Source organism: Cherax quadricarinatus, chromosome 88 (genome assembly GCF_038502225.1).
Source record: "Cherax quadricarinatus isolate ZL_2023a chromosome 88, ASM3850222v1, whole genome shotgun sequence".
Classification (NCBI taxonomy): Eukaryota; Metazoa; Arthropoda; class Malacostraca; order Decapoda; family Parastacidae; genus Cherax; species Cherax quadricarinatus.
In genome coordinates, this window is record NC_091379.1 from 13,663,814 (window position 1) to 13,685,433 (window position 21,620).

A 21,620-nucleotide genomic window follows, 5' to 3' on the forward strand; every position below is an offset into this window, starting at 1 on the left:
GGATAGATCTGTCAACTGTGGCAGTGTTACTGCGGCAAATCCAGCTGCTGCACCAATTTCCAGTTGTGCGAGCGCCACCACTATCGTAGCCATTAACTGTCAATGAACAGTCAACTGTAATGAACCAGCATGATACAGTGTTACAGAGCCACTATCGTAGCCATTAACTGTCAATGAACAGTCAACTGTAATGAACCAGCATGATACAGTGTTACAGAGCCACTATCGTAGCCATTAACTGTCAATGAACAGTCAACTATAATGATCCAGCATGATACATTGTTACAGAGCCACTATCGCAGCCATTAACTGTCAATGAACAGTCAACTATAATGATCCAGCATGATACATTGTTACAGAGCCACTATCGCAGCCATTAACTGTCAATGAACAGTCAACTATAATGATCCAGAATGATACATTGTTACAGAGCCACTATCGCAGCCATTAACTGTCAATGAACAGTCAACTATAATGATCCAGCATGATACATTGTTACAGAGCCACTATCGTAGCCATTAACTGTCAATGAACAGTCAACTGTAATGAACCAGCATGATACAGTGTTACAGAGCCACTATCGTAGCCATTAACTGTCAATGAAGAGTCAACTATAATGATCCAGCATGATACAGTGTTACAGAGCCACTATCGCAGCCATTAACTGTCAATCAACAGTCAAGTATAATGATCCAGCATGATAGTGTTATTGCACCACTATCGTGAGGGCAAAATTATGAGAAATTAGAATTTCGAAGTGAACTCCCTAGAGTGGATAGAGTATCTCAATATAAGGTGAATTTCGAGCAATTGCTAATCTGGGAAGACAGACTGTACTAGCGCCTGCCCGAAAAAGGGAGTACAAATGTTAATGTTGCAATTGTTAATAAAACACCCAATAACTATTTTTTAAATTTATTACACAAACAGAGAATATCAAAAACATAAACGGAACTTGTATCAAAAAATTCTGTATCAGAAAAATATAAAAATGAATCAAATAGCAACATGGACACATTGCAAAGGGATAAAACTTTCAAAAGAGCAATCATTCTATATTACTAATTCCTAGAATGAAAGTCTATGAAGCAATTTTTATCCTTCTTTATGCATAGATTTACTCTGCATATAGAACAGTAAAATGAGGATGTGGCATAACTTTTCTCTTTGCTGCAATACTTGCAACTAAGTAGCTTGCCTAGCATTGGCCAGTGACCTAGTATTTTATCGAACCTCACACTGTCATCAGACCTTTCTGCATATTGGAACTGCATATCAGATGACAATTGCAAGGTTGGCAAATCATTACTGTCACCATTGGAAGTACTTGATGAAGCTCTAGTAGTTGTTCTTATGCAGACATATTTTGATTTGGAGGGCTCACCATAAAACAATTTCTCATTGATCTGGAAGGACAATAAAAATGTTCTGTATACATCCAGACCGCTACAGAATTCATATATGCAATAGAAATATTTTTATAAATATTTATTTACTGAAATTGGAGTATAGGCCTAAACGGGCAGTGGCGAGTGTACTCATGCCTTTCTTGTTGCACTTTTTTCAACTGTATGGTACACTCATATTATGCTTTACAAGGACGTTTTATATATATATATATATATATATATATATATATATATATATATATATATATATATATATATATATATATATATATATATATATATATATATTCTCTCTTTCTTTCAACACACCGGCCGTATCCCACCGAGGCAGGGTGGCCCAAAAGGAAAAACGAAAATTTCTCCTTTTACATTTAGCAATATATACAGGAGAAGGGGTTACTAGCCCCTTGCTCCCGGCATTTTAGTCGCCTCTTACAACACGCATGGCTTACGGAGGAAGAATTCTGTTCCACTTCCCCATGGACATAAGAGGAAATAAACAAGAACAAAAACTAGAATGAAAATAGAAGAAAACCCAGAGGGGTGTGTATATATATGCTTGTACATGTATGTGTAGTGTGACCTAAGTGTAAGTAGAAGTAGCAAGGCGTACCTGAAATCTTGCATGTTTAAGAGACAGAAAAAAGACACTGTATATATATTTATATATATATATATATATATATATATATATATATATATATATATATATAGATATATACAGTGGTCCCTCGTTTTTCGTAATTAATCCGTTCCTGGAGGAGCTACTATAAACGAAATTTACGATTTGCGAATCAATTTTCTCCATAAGAAATAATGTAAATACAATTAATCCGTTTTTGACACTCAGAAGTATTAAAACAAAAAAAAAAATTACATGAAATATACATGTAGTACATAAACAATACAATGGGAAATGATGAATGAAACATTAACAGCATAACACTTACCTTTATTGGAGATTCTTCTTAGTGTATGGGAGACTGGAGGAGGAGAGAGATTGGATTGTTTACAGTTTGGAAGGGGAATCCCCTTCCAGCAACACCTCAGGTACCAATTGCTTCTCTGGGGTTGCTTCTCTTCTCTGTTTCTTAATGCCACTAGGACCACCTTAAGAGTCACTCTAGTCCTGTCTCGCAAAGTAACTGTGGAGAGAGCTCTGTTTCTGGTGTCTCTTTAACACTCCCCTAAAATTGTACAAGACTTTGTCACTGTACATATTTCTCACCTTCTTTACCACAGGCTTGGCACTAGGAGCTTTCTTTGGAGCTATGATAGCTTATTTAGTACTTGCAAGCACTAAAATGAGTGGAATATTATGAAATATTTCGTAGGAGCACTTGAGGGGACCTTCACTCACTGGTAAACAGTGCCAGACTGGCTGGGTAGGGAGGCCTCCCCTGCTCACACCGTGCGTAAGCGTCCTGGACGAACTACTATTCGCGAGTCAACCTATGAAAAGCGAGTCCATGTTTATACGAAAATACCCCTATGATTGGCGAAACTTACGATTGCCGAGAACTACGAAAAACGAGGGACCACTGTATATATATATATGTCGTGCCGAATATGTAAAACTGATCAATTAGCAAGAACTCATTTAAAATTAAGTCCTTTCTGAAATTTTCTCTTATACTTTTAAAGATATATTTTTTTCATTAATGTTAATGTAAAATTTTTTAATTTTGCACCAAAAGAATCTTAGAAAACTTACCTAACCTTATTATAACAAGAGCAATTTATTTTAGCCTAACCCAACTAAATATATTTTAAATACGTTTACAGTAATTTAGTACTAAACAAACACAATCAAATATATTTTTTTTCGTTAGGTTCAGAATGATTTTGGCGAAATTAATGCATACACAAATTTTCACTTGTCCTATATGGCAAGATGAGCGTTGCTATTTAAGCCAAGATCGCAAGTTCTGCCTATTCGGCACGACATATATATATATATATATATATAAATATATATATATATATATAGTAGGTTGGTAGACAGCAACCACCCAGGGAAGTACTACCGTCCTGCCAGATGACTGTGAAACAAAAACCTGTAACTGTTTTGCATGATGGTAGGATTGCTGGTTTCTTTTTCTGTCTCATAAACACGCTAAGATAACAGGGATATCTTGCTACTCCTACTTACACTTTGGTCACACTTCACAGACACGCACATGCATATATATATATACATACATCTAGGTTTTTCTCCTTTTTCTAAATAGCTCTTGTTCTTTTTTATTTCTTCTATTGTCCATGGGGAAGTGGAAAAGAATCTTTCCTCCGTAAGCCATGCGTGTCGTATGAGGCGACTAAAATGCCGGGAGCAATGGGCTAGTAACCCCTTCTCCTGTATACAATTACTAAAAAAGAGAAGAAGAAAAACTTTATAAAACTGGGTTGCTTAAATGTGCGTGGATGTAGTGCGGATGACAAGAAACAGATGATTGCTGATGTTATGAATGAAAAGAAGTTGGATGTCCTGGCCCTAAGCGAAACAAAGCTGAAGGGGGTAGGAGAGTTTCAGTGGGGGGAAATAAATGGGATTAAATCTGGAGTATCTGAGAGAGTTAGAGCAAAGGAAGGGGTAGCAGTAATGTTAAATGATCAGTTATGGAAGGAGAAAAGAGAATATGAATGTGTAAATTCAAGAATTATGTGGATTAAAGTAAAGGTTGGATGCGAGAAGTGGGTCATAATAAGCGTGTATGCACCTGGAGAAGAGAGGAATGCAGAGGAGAGAGAGAGATTTTGGGAGATGTTAAGTGAATGTATAGGAGCCTTTGAACCAAGTGAGAGAGTAATTGTGGTAGGGGACCTGAATGCTAAAGTAGGAGAAACTTTTAGAGAGGGTGTGGTAGGTAAGTTTGGGGTGCCAGGTGTAAATGATAATGGGAGCCCTTTGATTGAACTTTGTATAGAAAGGGGTTTAGTTATAGGTAATACATATTTTAAGAAAAAGAGGATAAATAAGTATACACGATATGATGTAGGGCGAAATGACAGTAGTTTGTTGGATTATGTATTGGTAGATAAAAGACTGTTGAGTAGACTTCAGGATGTACATGTTTATAGAGGGGCCACAGATATATCAGATCACTTTCTAGTTGTAGCTACACTGAGAGTAAAAGGTAGATGGGATACAAGGAGAATAGAAGCATCAGGGAAGAGAGAGGTGAAGGTTTATAAACTAAAAGAGGAGGCAGTTAGGGTAAGATATAAACAGCTATTGGAGGATAGATGGGCTAATGAGAGCATAGGCAATGGGGTCGAAGAGGTATGGGGTAGGTTTAAAAATGTAGTGTTAGAGTGTTCAGCAGAAGTTTGTGGTTACAGGAAAGTGGGTGCAGGAGGGAAGAGGAGCGATTGGTGGAATGATGATGTAAAGAGAGTAGTAAGGGAGAAAAAGTTAGCATATGAGAAGTTTTTACAAAGTAGAAGTGATGCAAGGAGGGAAGAGTATATGGAGAAAAAGAGAGAAGTTAAGAGAGTGGTGAAGCAATGTAAAAAGAGAGCAAATGAGAGAGTGGGTGAGATGTTATCAACAAATTTTGTTGAAAATAAGAAAAAGTTTTGGAGTGAGATTAACAAGTTAAGAAAGCCTAGAGAACAAATGGATTTGTCAGTTAAAAATAGGAGAGGAGAGTTATTAAATGGAGAGTTAGAGGTATTGGGAAGATGGAAGGAATATTTTGAGGAATTGTTAAATGTTGATGAAGATAGGGAAGCTGTGGTTTCGTGTATAGGGCAAGGAGGAATAACATCTTGTAGGAGTGAGGAAGAGCCAGTTGTGAGTGTGGGGGAAGTTCGTGAGGCAGTAGGTAAAATGAAAGGGGGTAAGGCAGCCGGGATTGATGGGATAAAGATAGAAATGTTAAAAGCAGGTGGGGATATAGTTTTGGAGTGGTTGGTGCAATTATTTAATAAATGTATGGAAGAGGGTAAGGTACCTAGGGATTGGCAGAGAGCATGCATAGTTCCTTTGTATAAAGGCAAAGGGGATAAAAGAGAGTGCAAAAATTATAGGGGGATAAGTCTGTTGAGTGTACCTGGTAAAGTGTATGGTAGAGTTATAATTGAAAGAATTAAGAGTAAGACGGAGAATAGGATAGCAGATGAACAAGGAGGCTTTAGGAAAGGTAGGGGGTGTGTGGACCAGGTGTTTACAGTGAAACATATAAGTGAACAGTATTTAGATAAGGCTAAAGAGGTCTTTGTGGCATTTATGGATTTGGAAAAGGCGTATGACAGGGTGGATAGGGGGGCAATGTGGCAGATGTTGCAAGTGTATGGTGTAGGAGGTAGGTTACTGAAAGCAGTGAAGAGTTTTTACGAGGATAGTGAGGCTCAAGTTAGAGTATGTAGGAAAGAGGGAAATTTTTTCCCAGTAAAAGTAGGCCTTAGACAAGGATGTGTGATGTCACCGTGGTTGTTTAATATATTTATAGATGGGGTTGTAAGAGAAGTAAATGCGAGGGTCTTGGCAAGAGGCGTGGAGTTAAAAGATAAAGAATCACACACAAAGTGGGAGTTGTCACAGCTGCTCTTTGCTGATGACACTGTGCTCTTGGGAGATTCTGAAGAGAAGTTGCAGAGATTGGTGGATGAATTTGGTAGGGTGTGCATAAGAAGAAAATTAAAGGTGAATACAGGAAAGAGTAAGGTTATGAGGATAACAAAAAGATTAGGTGATGAAAGATTGAATATCAGATTGGAGGGAGAGAGTATGGAGGAGGTGAACGTATTCAGATATTTGGGAGTGGACGTGTCAGCGGATGGGTCTATGAAAGATGAGGTGAATCATAGAATTGATGAGGGAAAAAGAGTGAGTGGTGCACTTAGGAGTCTGTGGAGACAAAGAACTTTGTCCTTGGAGGCAAAGAGGGGAATGTATGAGAGTATAGTTTTACCAACGCTCTTATATGGGTGTGAAGCGTGGGTGATGAATGTTGCAGCGAGGAGAAGGCTGGAGGCAGTGGAGATGTCATGTCTGAGGGCAATGTGTGGTGTGAATATAATGCAGAGAATTCGTAGTTTGGAAGTTAGGAGGAGGTGCGGGATTACCAAAACTGTTGTCCAGAGGGCTGAGGAAGGGTTGTTGAGGTGGTTCGGACATGTAGAGAGAATGGAGCGAAACAGAATGACTTCAAGAGTGTATCAGTCTGTAGTGGAAGGAAGGCGGGGTAGGGGTCGGCCTAGGAAGGGTTGGAGGGAGGGGGTAAAGGAGGTTTTGTGTGCGAGGGGCTTGGACTTCCAGCAGGCATGCGTGAGCGTGTTTGATAGGAGTGAATGGAGACAAATGGTTTTTAATACTTGACGTGCTGTTGGAGTGTGAGCAAAGTAACATTTATGAAGGGATTCAGGGAAACCGGCAGGCCGGACTTGAGTCCTGGAGATGGGAAGTACAGTGCCTGCACTCTGAAGGAGGGGTGTTAATGTTGCAGTTTAAAAACTGTAGTGTAAAGCACCCTTCTGGCAAGACAGTGATGGAGTGAATGATGGTGAAAGTTTTTCTTTTTCGGGCCACCCTGCCTTGGTGGGAATCGGCCGGTGTGATAAAAAAAAAAAAAAAAAATATATATATATATATATATATAATATATATATATAATATAATATATATATATATATATATATATATATATATATCAAAATATGCCTAAGCTATTCATATATGCACTAGACACAACAATCAGTACTTACCGACATTGTAGAGGGTAAAATCCAGGAGTATATGAGTATCAGTAGAAGAAAAAATCCCACTCTCGGCGACGCCAAGTGACCAGTGTTTATATTTTGGCCTCTCAACCAATGGGAAGCCATCAAACGTCATCACCACTTAGCTGAAGTGACTCAGGGAAGGCTTGTGATTGGTCAGAAGTCAAGAACGGGAATCTAGATGAGCGGCAGGAGTAGGATGACACATGCAAAGAAACACATGTTCAGGTGCTAGTTTGCTAGTTCCTGCCCTTCAAAGGGTAACTGTCAATGAACACTAACCTATAATGAACCAGCATGATAGTGTTACAGCACTACTATAGTAGCCATTAACTGTCAATGAACAGAACTATAATGAACCAGCATGATAGTGTTACAGCACCACTATCGTAGCCATTAACTATCAATGAACAGAACTATAATGAACCAGCATGATAGTGTTACAGCACCACTATCGTAGCCATTAACTATCAATGAACAGAACTATAATGAACCAGCATGATACAGTGTTACTGCACCACTACTGTAGAGATTAATTGTCAATGAACAGACAACTATAATGAACCAACATGATACAGTGTTACAGCACAGTGTTACAGTGTTACAGCACAACTCTGTTACTTGTACAGTGTTACAGTACCACTCTGTTACTTGTACAGTGTTACAGTACCACTCTGTTACTTGTACAGTGTTACAGTACCACTCTGTTACTTGTATGCGTGACGTGTAAAGGGTTGGAATCCAGCCCGTTCCATAAGTTAATAATGGAGAATTGTCATTGCTAATATATTTTAAGAAGCAGTCCATTACACAACTAATATCATGTAACTAAAGTTAAAATGAAAAACCCACAACATTTTAACAGGGCCAATAAACTATTAACCTAAAATACCCTAACCGGAACAATTCACTACTAACCCGTAATTTGGAAAAAGAATTTAAAACGCCTTAGTCTGGTGGACAATTACGTCGTCCAAGATTGTCTATCCCTATTATGGTTTAATAGTGAGATACCTGGAGTATACCTGGAATATATCTTGCATATACATGGAATATACCTGGAGAGAGTTTTTAGGGGTCAACGCCCTTGCAGCCCTGTCTGAGACCAGGCCTCGTAGTGGGTCAGGGCCTGATTAACCAGGCTGTTACTGCTGATCGAATGCAAACTGACGTATGAACCACAGGTCCGCTGGTCAGGTACTGACTTTAGGTATCTGTTGAGCTCCCTCTTAAAAGGCAGCAGGGGTCTGTTGTTATTAATATTAATAATATATTATATAATAATCCCTTTAGTGGTCACCCCTAGGAAAATGTGAATTTCGAAATGTAATTCCTATGAGTCGACAAAGTATCTCAATGTAAGGGAAATGAGCCCATATAAATGGATTTCTAAAAATAAGTTTTCGTTCAATTGCCAATATTCGACGTCCATGTTTAAGTGATCCTGCCCGGTAAAGGTTGGCAACTTTTGAAAGTTGCAAAGTTGCAATTAATAAAACACCAAATAAGTATTTTTCTAATTTATTATACAAATAGACAATATCAAAAACATAAATGGAACTTGTTTCCAAACATTTTGTAAGTATACAAAAAATATAAAAATGAACCAAAGCGCAACATGGATAAGATAAGATAAGATTTCGTTCGGATTTTTAACCCCGGAGGGTTAGCCACCCAGGATAACCCAAGAAAGTCAGTGCGTCATCGAGGACTGTCTAACTTATTTCCATTGGGGTCCTTAATCTTGTCCCCCAGGATGCGACCCACACCAGTCGACTAACACCCAGGTACCTATTTGCTGCTAGGTGAACAGGACAACAGGTGTAAGGAAACGTGTCGAAATGTTTCCACCCGCCGGGAATCGAACCCGGGCCCTCCGTGTGTGAAGCGGGAGCTTTAGCCACCAGGCCACCAGGCCACATTGCAAAGGGGTGAAACCTTCAAGTCCCATATTCCTGAATTTCCTGAGAAAGAACAATCATTCTAGATCACTAATTGCTTTTCATGTTGGTATACAGTCAAAGGGTCATTTTTGATGTCAACCTTGTTCCAGTCTGTCTCAGCTTGAAGAACAAGGTCATCATGAAGATCTTTTTCATCAGGGTACTTCTCGATCATAATACCTTTCTTTTCCTTGGCTAATTTAGGCTTTTTGGCTAGTCTATCTTCCTGCTCCTCATCGCTTGACACCTCTGCATCCGGTGGCAAGTATTCATCACCACTGTTAAGCAATTCCAGGTCATCTGGTTCTGGATCTGAGTCACTTTCCTTCAAAAAGCAGACATATTTGGACTTCTCTTTGGAGGAACCACCATAAAACAATTTCTCATTGATCTAGAAGGACAATAAAAATGTTCCGTAAACACCCAAACCACTACAGAATTCATATATGCATCAGAATTTTTTTTATAAATATTTATTTACTGAAATTGCTAATTAGGCCTTGACGGGCGGGACCATGTATGCACGATCGTTTTTTTCATGCACTTTTTTCAGTTGCATGGTGCACTGATATTATGCTTCACACAAACTATACTTATATGTCAAAATATGCCTAAACTATTCAGTTATGCACTAAACACAAAAATGAATACTTACCGACATTGCAAAAGGTAAAATAAAGAGTATATGAATGTCACTCGAGGAAAAAAAACTGCTTTCGGCGATACCAAGCTAAAAGTGTTTACATTTTGGTCTCTCAACCAATGGGAAGTGAGCAGACGCCATCGCAGTTTATCTGGAGAGACTCATAGAAGGCTTGTGATTGGTCAGAAATAGAGAATAGGGATCCAGATGTGTGGTGGAAGTAGGAAGACATGCGCAAAAACCATCTATTTAGAACCATTTCTACACGGTCCTGCCCGGTAAAGTGTTCCCCTTATGTACGATGGCAGGCTGTTAAACAATCTTAGGCCCTAGACACTTTTTGTGTTTTCTCTTGGTGTACTCAAAGCATCCCCTTTTTTCATTTGGGAGAATTTTGCACTGTCTGCCTAGTCTTTGCTATTGTAGGGAGTGATTTCCCTTTCTAGATTTTGGACAAGTCCCTCTTGGATTATCCAAGTGTAAATTATAATCTCTCTCTCTCCCTCGCCTGCATTCCACAGAGTACAATAAACTCAAAATGTTCCCAGTAATTGAGGTGCTTGATTGATATCATACAAGCAGTGATGGTTCTCTAGATCTGTGACTTCACCTGCCTTGAATTGGGTTGTTAGTGTACAACAGCATTCCAGCCTAGTGAGAACAAATGATTTAAACATGGTCATTGGCATAGCATTCCTTGTTTTGAAAGTTCTCATTATCCCCTCGTATCATTTTCCTCGCTGATGTGATAGTGACACTGTTGTGATCCTTGAAAGTGAGATCCTCTGACATTAACACTTCCAAGTCTTCCACATTACGTTTTCCCTCTATTATGGTATTAATTTTTCCAGTATACTCCGTTCTAGCAATTATTTCCTCAAGTTTTCCATAACGGAGTAACTGAAATTTGTCCTCATTGAACATCATATTGTCTTCCGTGGCCCATTAGAAAACTTGCTTTATATCCACCTTGAGATTTACCATGTCCTCAGTGGATGACAGTCTTATGCAGATTATAGTACCGTAAACAAAAGATACGGTGCTATTGTTAACATTTCTGTCCATGTCTGATATGAGGATGAAAGGATGGGGGAGAGTACTGTACCTTGTGGAACAGAGATTTTTACTGTCACAGCCTCCGACTTAACTCTGTTTACTATTACTCTTTGTGTTGTATTGGTTAGAAAGTTGAAAATCCAGTTAATCCTTTAGGATGCATTTTGTGCGCTGTTACACCGTGATCACACTTGTTAACAGGATAATTCTTGCAATGTTTCAGTTATATAAAACAGTTTTTCTTGTATTTCTATCTCTTCGATTTCTTGAGGGAATTACTGTCCTACAATTGTAGAGAAAATAAGTAATGAAATATTTGCTTGTAATTGTAAGCAAGCGTTAAACCAAAGTACAGTGGAACCTCTACTTGCGAGTTTAATCTGTTCCATGACCTTGCTCGCTCGTTCCATGACCTTGCTCGCTCGTTCCATGACCTTGCTCGCTCGTTCCATGACCTGCCCTGAGGTCTGCTCGCTTATAGAGCAAAAAATTGACCCATCGCCATATTTGGAAAAACTTGGACACGCTCGCAAGTAGAGGTTCTTCTGTATTATCATTTGGGCTTTAAAAGTTGTATGCTAAGTGAAATGCAAATACTACTACAACAACAACTACTACTACTACTACTAATACTACTACTACTACTACTAATAATAATAATAATAACGTTTTAGTTGAAATTTTACACTGTAGTAATTCTAACAACTCTCCATTGCCACACGATTCCCTCTCCCCTCTCCCACGATCATTCTCCCATTTGAGAATATTTTAGACATCGGTACGATCCCCGTTGAGGAGGGAGCTTTACTTATCCACTCGTTGACATCTTCCACGATGCACGTCTTAAACCGAGTGAAGATCAAACTAGTAAGTGGGACAGTCAATGACTCATCCAAACTAGCACTTCCACATCAGTGGCACTCTGCAAGTCAAGTTAATGCGATTCTGTCGCTCAAAGAGGCTTTCGTTGTTGTCTGTACTGACGACACCGATGCTGAGAAATCCATCACCACCTATGGTATTACCACTCTTCAAGAACGAGGATTTCAGGTCATGACTTCCCCAGCTTTGAGGGCCAAGAGAACTGTGTTCCTCAAGCAACTGGATAAGCTCATCATTACCCAGGCTATTGGAGAAAGAAAATCATTCATAGAAGACAAGAACCCTTGGGCCAAGGTAGAATATATCACTAAAATTTCTTATGCTTCCTCTATGCTGAAGGTCACCTTCAGTGACGTCAACATGGCAGGCAGAGCTCTCGCTGAGGGACTGGCCATCCACTGTTTCCACATCCAACCTACACTGAAGCAGAGAAATTCAAGCACGTCCCACAGTGTTATAACTATTGCTCATACCTGCACACCACTAAAGACTGCCACACCAAGGACATGAAGTTATGCTCTACCTGCGGCAACGAAGGACATGATTTCAAGACTTGCACCGTCAACATTCCACCTAAATGCCTGAACTGTAAGAATGACCACCATACCTTTGCGGCCAAGTGTCCTACTAGACGAGAAGTACTCAAGAAACAACGTGAACAGCAGAAGAAAGCCACTACCCAATCTACAACATATGTTGCCATTACCAAGCTCCAAGCAGACACCACCAAGATTCTCAAAGCTATTCAAACTGCGTCTAACGCAAGTACTACAACACCACTGATTCCTGCTGGCGACTTCACCAAAATCCTTTATTGCGTCACGTACACAATGTAGCTGCACCTGGATCATTGAACACCACCATCAATGAACTTCTCAAACTCAACAACATGCCAAGCTTAACATTTCCGGAATCTCCACATTCATCGGACATCATTCATTCAACTACCAGTACTATCAATATCTCCACAACTCCACCACCACCACCTACTCCTCCCACAATGGAAACGGACCAATCAGAGACCGTCGAGACACCGCAAAATCCCACCAATGAGAGACCACCAACATCTACTTCCACCACCACTGCTACCGACCAATTAGCGACAGCGCCTGCCTCCGCGACATCTCCACCATTGACGATATACTCATCGTCCTCAAAGATCCTGGATCCAAACCCAAACATCCAATTCAAGTGAGACACCTCTCAAGAACGAAGTTCAACTCTCTAACGAACGAACGAGTGACTCACAGGTAAGAACCCACTGGGGGAAGGGGTAAATGGGGATAGAAGAAAAAATAGTCGGTGAGAGAAAGGGCCGGAGTCGAAGATAAAGAGTCGGAAACAAACCCAACTGCAAAGCACTGTGAAGCAGATGAAGCAGTAATACAGAAGGCAGGAGAATACACGACGTGCTAGCTGCATCTTGAGTGGTGGTGTGACTGAATGGTGGTGCGGTGTGATTAGTCGATGGACGACTGCAAGGGGCGAGGGAGGCAGAGAAAGGCATCAGCTGGACGATGATTTGTCTATGGAGATGATTATGGTAGATTTGGAGTTACAAGGCAGCAAAACTTCGCATATCATCAGTAAGTTTATTAGTTTCTTGAAAGAAAATTTAGGCATGATGTTAACAGAAACTTTAGTTAGCTTGTTGAGTGGATCATCACGAGCTCGTACAACAGCACCTAGCAACAAAGGCTTCTTTCAGTGACAGAATCGTGTTTATCCTGACTTAAAGACCATTACCAACGTCAGTGGCAAGGCCTAACTTCGTAGTCATTCACTGTCCCACTGGAAGGGTCCTACTAATTACCAAGAACAACTGAGATGAACCGAGAACAATCAAGGGCAACCGAGAACAAGCTTGAATTTACCGAGAACAAGTAAGATTTACTAAGAACAACCGAGATGAACCAAGAACAAGTCAGACTTACCGAGAACAACCTATGTCATGTCGCTATACTACAGCTTTATACATCATTAGTAATGCCTCGCCTGGATTATGTAGCTCAGTTCTGATCTCCATTTTACAGAATGGATATAAATTCGTTAGAAAACATTCAGCAAAGAGTGACAAAGTTAATACATAGCATTAGAAATCTTCCTTATGAAGAAAGATTGAAGATCCTTAAATTGCATTCACTTGTAAGACGAAGAATGAGGGGACACATGATCGAAGTGTACAAGTGGAAGATGTGTATTAACAAAGGGGATATAAATAAGGTCTTGAGGATATCTCTCCAAGAGAGAACCCACAATAATGGATTCAAATTAGACAAGTTTAGATTTCGAAAGGATAAAGGAAAGTATTGGTTTGAAAATAGGGTAGTTGATGAGTGGAACAGTGAATCTGAACAAGATGTCCTCTCTTGAGTGTCAGTGTCAGAGATGGGTTTGTTGTTGTAGTCATAGTTGAGGTTGGTATAGTCTATGTGTTGTTTGAAAGCATCTCAGTCAGCATTCTTGTAGGAGAAGGAAGGTGTGGCTGGGATGAGGATAGGGTTGGAGAAATGTGTAAGATGACTGGGATGTGATCAGAGCCTGTAATAGGGCCAGGTGAGATGTCGTGTTGAAGAGAGAGCTGGCTTGGTTTGCCAGAATGATGTCGGGTTTGCCTTAGCCCGTGTGGTTGTAGAAGGTGTTGAAGTCTGGGCCGAGATGAATTAGGTTTTTATGGTTTGTGAAGTTGTGTAATTGGTGACCAAGTTGGTTGTTACTGGTGTGATGAAAGGTGGTGTGTTTGGCATTCATGTCAGCGAGTGGGTATGTTGGTGTGTTGGTGTAGTTGAAGACTAAGGAAAGGTCGTGTATGTTGAGAATAGTGTTTGGGCAAGCAGTTAGTTTAATATGTTTATTATGCACCCCATACCCATCCTGTGGGCGGTAGTCAAAAGATTACAGAGGTACATAATTGGTCCAGGGACTGGACTCCAAAGTTTTGATAGCTGAGCAAGTTACAGAGGTAATGAACTCACAATTTACAAAGGTAATGAACTCACAATTTATAAAGGTAATGAACTCACAATTTACAAAGGTAATGAACTCCAAGTAGGTCTAGTCACAATCATGACAAGTTACAAAGGTATTTACAGATTACAGAGGTACATAATGGGTCCAGGGACTGGGCCCCCCAAAGTTTTGATAGCTGAACTAGGTACAAAGCGAGCATAGGTGGTGAAAAAGATGAAGGGTCCAAGGTGGGTGTATATTCTGACCGCAAGACAATGTTGGTGAATAAAAGGAATTGGGAGAAATTCGTGTTTTATGTTGGATTTGACAAGGATGGCAACCCCATCGAGGAGATCATAGGGGGCTGTAGTGCAGTATAACCATAATGGCGGATACGTTAAGGGGCTTTGAGGCAGGTACTGTTTAGTAAAACAATATCTGGCCTCTCTGCTTCAAGGAGCTTGGCCAGTAGGTGTCTAATTGTAAAGTAAGAACGTACATTGAACTGAATCGCCTTAAACATGATTTAATGGTTTCGTCATAGCAAAGTTAATGTCGGGGGAGTTTAGATTACAGCCCGTGATAGTGGTGCCATCGGTGGATGTGTGTTTGTAGGTGTTACGGACCCGTTTCCTGGAAAGGGAGGAAGAGATGGATCTATTTATTTATTTATTTATTTGTTTGAACATGATACAGAAAAGTACAAAAGAATACAATTGAGAGCAGCATGCCAAAGCCCCTTGTATGCAGAGCATTATGGGCAGGCTTAAAATTAACTTAAGATTAACTAAGCATTCCTAAACATTATTGTAAACAGATAACAATTAAGCTCTAGTGAGTATTACAAAGACAGGTCATATGGTTGCATGCATTGCTGTACATTCAGTAGAATGGAGTATTCTGTTAGGTAATGTAATTAAAAAATAATAAAGTTTGATTGGGTCTCAGATTAAATATTTCTGTGATACAATTATGAGAAACATTTAAGATATACAATTTATGAGATACAATTATTCAGTATTAATTTGATTGTGGGTGAGTAAGTGATTTTTGAGAAGAGACTTGAATTTATAAACAGATAATCTTTCTTTCATATTCATTGGTAATGAATTCCAGATTTTAGGGCCTTTTATGTGCATTGAGTTTTTGCATATCGTGAGTTGGACATGAGGAACATCAACGAGTGATCTGTGCCTTGTGTTATGGTCATGTGTTCTGTTGAGGTTGGCAAGGAGATGTTTGAGGGGAGGGTTTATATCAGAGTTAAGTGTTCTATGAATGTAGTAGGTGCAGTAATAAGTATGGATGTTTTGTATGGTGAGTAGGTTGAGTGTTTTGAATATTGGTGGAGTGTGCTGCCTGTAGTGGGAATTTGTTATCATTCTGACTGCAGCCTTTTGTTGGGTAATTAGTGGTCTGAGATGGTTTATTGTTGTTGAGCCCCATGCACAAATTCCATAGGTGAGATAGGGGTAAATAAGTGAGTGATATAGGGCCAGGGGGGCTGACTGTGGAACATAGTATGGTATCTTCATCTTCGATAGTATGCCTACGGTCTTGGAATTTTTTTTGGAAATTTGTTGTATATGTGTTTGAAATCTGAGTCTATTATCAAGGTGGATTCCTAAAAATTTTCCCTCTGTGAATTTTGTGATAGGTGATCTGTTTATCATTATGTTAAGAGGTACATCTGTAGCTCTGTTACCAAACTGAATGAAGTAGGTTTTGTCAATGTTTAGAGTAAGTTTGTTAGTACTCATCCAGGTAGATATTTTCTGTAATTCAGTATTTACAGTATTGGCTAGCATGACTGGGCTCGAGTGAGAGAAGACGTATGTAGTGTCATCTGCAAATAGTGTGGGTTTGAGTAGTTGCGATGCATTTGGTAGGTCATTTATGTATATGAGAAAGAGTAGAGGGCCAAGGACACTTCCCTGTGGGACACCAACTGTAATTGGCTGTGCGGAAGAATTTGCCCCGTTTGTGTACACATATTGGCTTCTGTTGCTGAGGTAAGACTTTAGGTAGTTGAGGGAGTGCCCTCTTATACCATAGTGTGACAATTTTATATGGAGCAAGTCTGGGTCAACTGTATCAAAAGCTTTATGTAAGTCAATGAAGATCCGCAGTGGGACTTCTTTTTTCTCTATTGCAGTATATATGTGTTCTAGCATGTGTATAATAGCATCATTAGTATTTTTATTAGGCCTGAGCCCAAACTGACAGGGGTTGAGTATGTTGTGCGAGATGAGGTAGGAATAGATCCGCTTATGAATTAATTTTTCGAAGATTTTTGAGAGAGGGTGTAAGTTGGATATTGGTCTATAGTTATTCAACTCTGGTCTCCTCCTTTATGGATCGGGGTGACCCTTGCTATTTTGAGAACTGTAGGGAAGGTAGAGGATTCAATGGATTTGTTAAAGAGTGTTGCAATGATTGGTGATAGCACTTGTGACAGTTTTTTGTATATAAAGGGTGGTAAGGTATTTAAATCTCCTGCCTTGTTTTTTAGTGTGTTGATAATAAGGGAGACTTCGTATGGGTTAGTCGGAGCTAGGAACAGTGTGTTCGGGAAGTTTCCAGTGAGGTAGTCATTGGGTGGGGTATCTGAGCTTGGGATTTTATTGGCAAGGTTTTTTTCTATAGTGGAGAAGAAATTACTGAGTCTGCTGTTTCAGTTGGTGGGAGTTGGGGTTCATCTTGTTTGGTTAATTCAATTTCGCTATTTCGTGATATCTTTTTTGTTCCTAGAATTTCTGATAGGGTTTTCCAGGTCTTTTTTTATATCACCTCGTAAGTTGGATAATCTGTTCTCATAATACAGTTTTTTAGCCCTTCTTATCAGGCTGGTTAGGATTGACGAGTAACGTTTTGTTTGGTCTCTGGTTATGTGACCCATTCTGTACTGTTTTTCGTATTGGGGCTTTGTGTTTATGGATTGAGGATGCTGGGTGTTAGCCAGGGACTGTTCAGTCTCTTAGCTGTCATCTGTTTAGTTTCTTTGGGGCAGTGCTTGTTATAGAGGTATTGGGTCTTTTTTAGAAAATTATTAATACATTCATCAATATCTGTATAGATTTCTAGCTCAGTGTGCCAGTCAATGTTTGTTACTGCTGTTGTGAAGTTATTAATGGCTGCCTCATTGTGAAGTCTGAAAGTGACTTTAGTAGTGTCTTGGGGTAATTTCCCAAGATTTGTGATGAGGAAGGTAGGGTAATGGTCTGTGGTATTATCTGTGATTATGCCTAATTTTAAAGGGGATATGGTGTTGGTCCAGATGTGGTCAAGTAGGGAAACACTAGTCTCTGTAACTCTTGTAGGTTTTGTTACTGTTGGTAGCAACATGCAGTTACTCATCGTGTTTGTTAATTCAGTAACGTGTGGGTCCTGGTCTTGCAGGAGATTTATATTGAAGTCACCTGAGAGTAGTAAGTGATCTTTGTTCATGCGTGCATCAGTTATCATACTTCCTAGGTTGTCACTAAAATGGCTAATGTTTGACTGTGGAACTCTGTAGATGTTTATCACTGTGAGAGGTTTTTGTAGGTATTTGGATTTGAATTTAGCTATTATATATTCCCCATGTTCATCCCTTGTGCAAGTATTAGTGATACATTCTAGTTGGTCTGAGTAGTATATAGCTGTGCCACCTCCTTGTTGGTCTGGCCTACAGTTGTGTATGGCTGTGTAACCAGGAATGGCATAGACATCTGTAGTAACAGGCTTTAGCCAGGTTTCAGTTAGTGTAATGATGGACATATTGGCATGCAAGGAATTTAGTAATGCTAGGAGGTCATCATAATGCTTGCTTAAAGATCTGATATTGTAGTTAAAGATAGTTATGTTGTTGTTGGCTCTGAGTAGTGCCTTTGATTGTTCTGCTGTGTAGTAATTACAGTAACTGTTTGATTCATTTAAGTCATTCAATAAGAGGTTGGTATCAGGATCAATGCTTGTTATCATAAGATTTATAGTGAATCTATAGTTAGAATTAAGTATAAGACAAAGTAAATATTCTAAAACTATAAAATAGCACCTGAATTATTTAACAAATGTAAAAATTTTGGCTAAGGTAGTTCTTTAAAGCTAAAATAAAGGAGACAATATACAAGGGACTAAAACAAAAAAATTGTGGTGAACAATAAAGTGGTAATCAAATAAATGATCTTGGGAATATTATGGCAAAATATTGAACTTATTACACTTTAGCACCTGAGAATAGCACCTTGATTATTTTAACAATTGTGAATATATGAACTAAGGTTGTTATATAAAGCTATAATAAAGCTAAAATAAAGGAGAAAATATATAGGGACTAAATTAAATAATGGCAAAGTTAAATTGGCAGATAGTAACTAAGATATGATATTGATCTGGGAGTAAGATCTGATTTGTTATATATAATAAGTTGAGCAATTTATTGTACTCTAAAAAGTAAAAACTAATATGAGGTAGTTGGTAGTAGCAGCAAAAGATAGTTTTGGGCCTTGAACAATAATGTCATTGAAATATACACTAATTGCACACACAATATAGTCACTAAGATATGAAAATAATCTGAGAGTTGTAATTGCCTAATAACATAAAGTTTGAGCAAATAATATCACTATAGGAATATTATTTGAGGTAGTTGATACTAGCTAGTGAGAGATGGTTCAAGGTATTGCACAGTAGTGTAGTAGGAACATACACTAGTTTGTTATTTGTAGTTTGGGAGAAAAGGGAAAATTAGGTATGATCATAAGAGAATTTTAACAGTGCTTAAGTAGGAAAGAAAAAGGTAATACAGATATTATTAAAGAATAAGTATCCTATTAACAAAAAATAAATTGTGAATTGGGAATCTGGGAAGATAACACAAACTGGGTCACACAAAGAACTGTGTGGGACACCTGGGATAATGAGGTAGTAAATACTATCTAGGAGGTGATAGTACAGGGATTAGTTTAATAACATACACTAATGTAGTAAGGATTTGGTCACTAATATCAGTCAGACTCTGTAATGTTTGCATAATGAAGGAAGTTTGCTAGTTCATTTTCACTTGTAATGTAGTACACACGGCCTACATTTGTTTTCTCACTAGAATTTGTCCATCACGTACAAAGCACTGGTGAATTTTATCATTATTCTCAGGTTTCAGTTTTCTCACTCTGTACAGGAGGTTCTGTCGTTTTCTTGTGAGACATTAATTTATGTATATATCTTTTTTTGCTTTGATAGATGAAATTATTAGATCTTTTTTCCTGTCTTGTGTGTGAAATCTGAGCATAACACTTTTTCTGCTTTGGTTCCCTAGTAACCGCGATTCTTTTATTTCCGACACTGGTACATTAACATGTAGGTGGTCACGTATGATCTGGAGAGTTGTAGCTTTGCAGTTGGAATGGTTTAGTTCGCTGGGAAAGAGTGGAGTGCTAATTACTACTGCATCAGATAACTTGTCTTGCTCTGCCTTGTCATCTTGGTTAGGAAAATAATTGTTCAGTTGGGTATCCATGTTTATTTTCCAGTTCTTGACGGCATTATCAATCTTCGTGTTTAGGGAAGTTATTTAGTCTGTGTGACTGGTTATGACTGATTGGAAGGTCTTGCCAAAATCAGTCATGCCAGTTGATGTTAGCTGTTGTTCAAGGTTGTTGATCTTGTTCTCAAGGTGAAGTAACTTAGATTCATGATTTGTTATTGTTGCACGGAGAGACATATTTTCAGCACGAAGATTTAAGTTATCCGCCGTTAGGGTGGTGATGTAGTGCTTTAGTGTATCAGGATCATTAGTCATACCTGGGAGCATATCAGCTGGGTTAAATCCTATGAAGGCAGTAGAGGTAGTGAGGGAGTCAGTCACGGTTGTTGTTGTTGTTGTGGAGTTGCCTGGGTTGGTGGGTGAGTCGGCCATGTTTGTTGTTGTTGATGCGTCGCTCTGGGTTGTAAGGGGGGTGGATGATGCACCGGCGTCCTGCTGGGTCCTCTTATGGAATAGTTGATTTCTGGGCGCTACCTTGCTGTTCTTAGTGCTGTTTCTTATAGTAGCTGGTCTCATAGTAGTGCAGGAGTTACTGTGGTTAGATGAAGAAACTAGGACAGTTAAGAGCTTGGAGTAGGTAGTCGTCTGGCAGCGGGGTTGTGCTTGGAGATTGTGGGGCAGTCTTCGCTTCACTCGGTAATTTTTCGGTTTGTAGGTATCACTGTTGATTATCTTGGGTCATGCTGGGTTCTACGTACGTTAGTGCAGTTATGATTGCAATTAGGCCATCATTAAAGCTTTAGTGGGCTCTGCAGATGAGAAAAATAACAGAGCTTGCTGTCTCTACTGCCGCTGCCGCTGTCAGAAGTTAGGGTAGGTTTAGGGTTGAATGGATTTTGTCTGGAGGAGGTGGAGTTGGACCTGGATGAAGTGTTGGTTGTGGTGGAGGGCGAGTGGGCGAAGGTGGATGCAGAAGAAGTGGAAGCTTTGGTAAGGAATGAGGAAGTGAAAGCTTTGGTTGGGGATGAGGAAGTGGGTAAGAAGGTGGGGGGAGGGGTGGTCGTAGCAGCAGCAGTAGGGGTGTTGGTGGGAGGGGTGGATGTAGTGAAGAGGGGTAGGGAAGGAGGAGGGTGTAGGAAGTGGGGTGGGAGAGAGGGAGGAGGGAGACGTTGTAGGGGGCTTAGAAGAGAAGCAGGAAGGAGGGATAATTAGAGAAGGAAGATTGTTAGCAGACAAGATTAGGTTAAGGACATGTGAGTAGTCTGATTAGCAACCTTGAGAGATTACCATCGCAGAGTGGGCAACAGTAGCGAGTTGACAGTTAGTTTTGCAGTCTAGTGTGGGTGTAGGTGTAATAGGAGAAGTGCTTGTAGTCTGTGTGTTGGTGTTTGATGTGTGTAGAGTAGAAGAGGCAGACCAAGTGCGTGGGGAGGCCCAGGCATTGGGGGTAGGGGAGGGAGGTATGGAAGGGAAGGGAGGTGCAGGGAAAGGGTTGGGGAGGGAGGGAGGTTGGCTAGCTCTGAGGGAGGAGAGAATGTGCTTTCTAG

General features: G+C 39.6%; 1 long non-coding RNA gene across 1 annotated transcript in view; it reads right to left on the reverse strand.

Annotated features, from left to right (window-relative positions):
* LOC138855277 (uncharacterized) overlaps positions 1–21,620 on the reverse strand; it is a 68,535-nt gene continuing 46,915 nt past the window's right edge. The window contains exon 3 of the long non-coding RNA XR_011394483.1: positions 1–96. This is a non-coding gene — a long non-coding RNA (uncharacterized lncRNA). The remainder of the gene's footprint in view (positions 97–21,620) is intronic.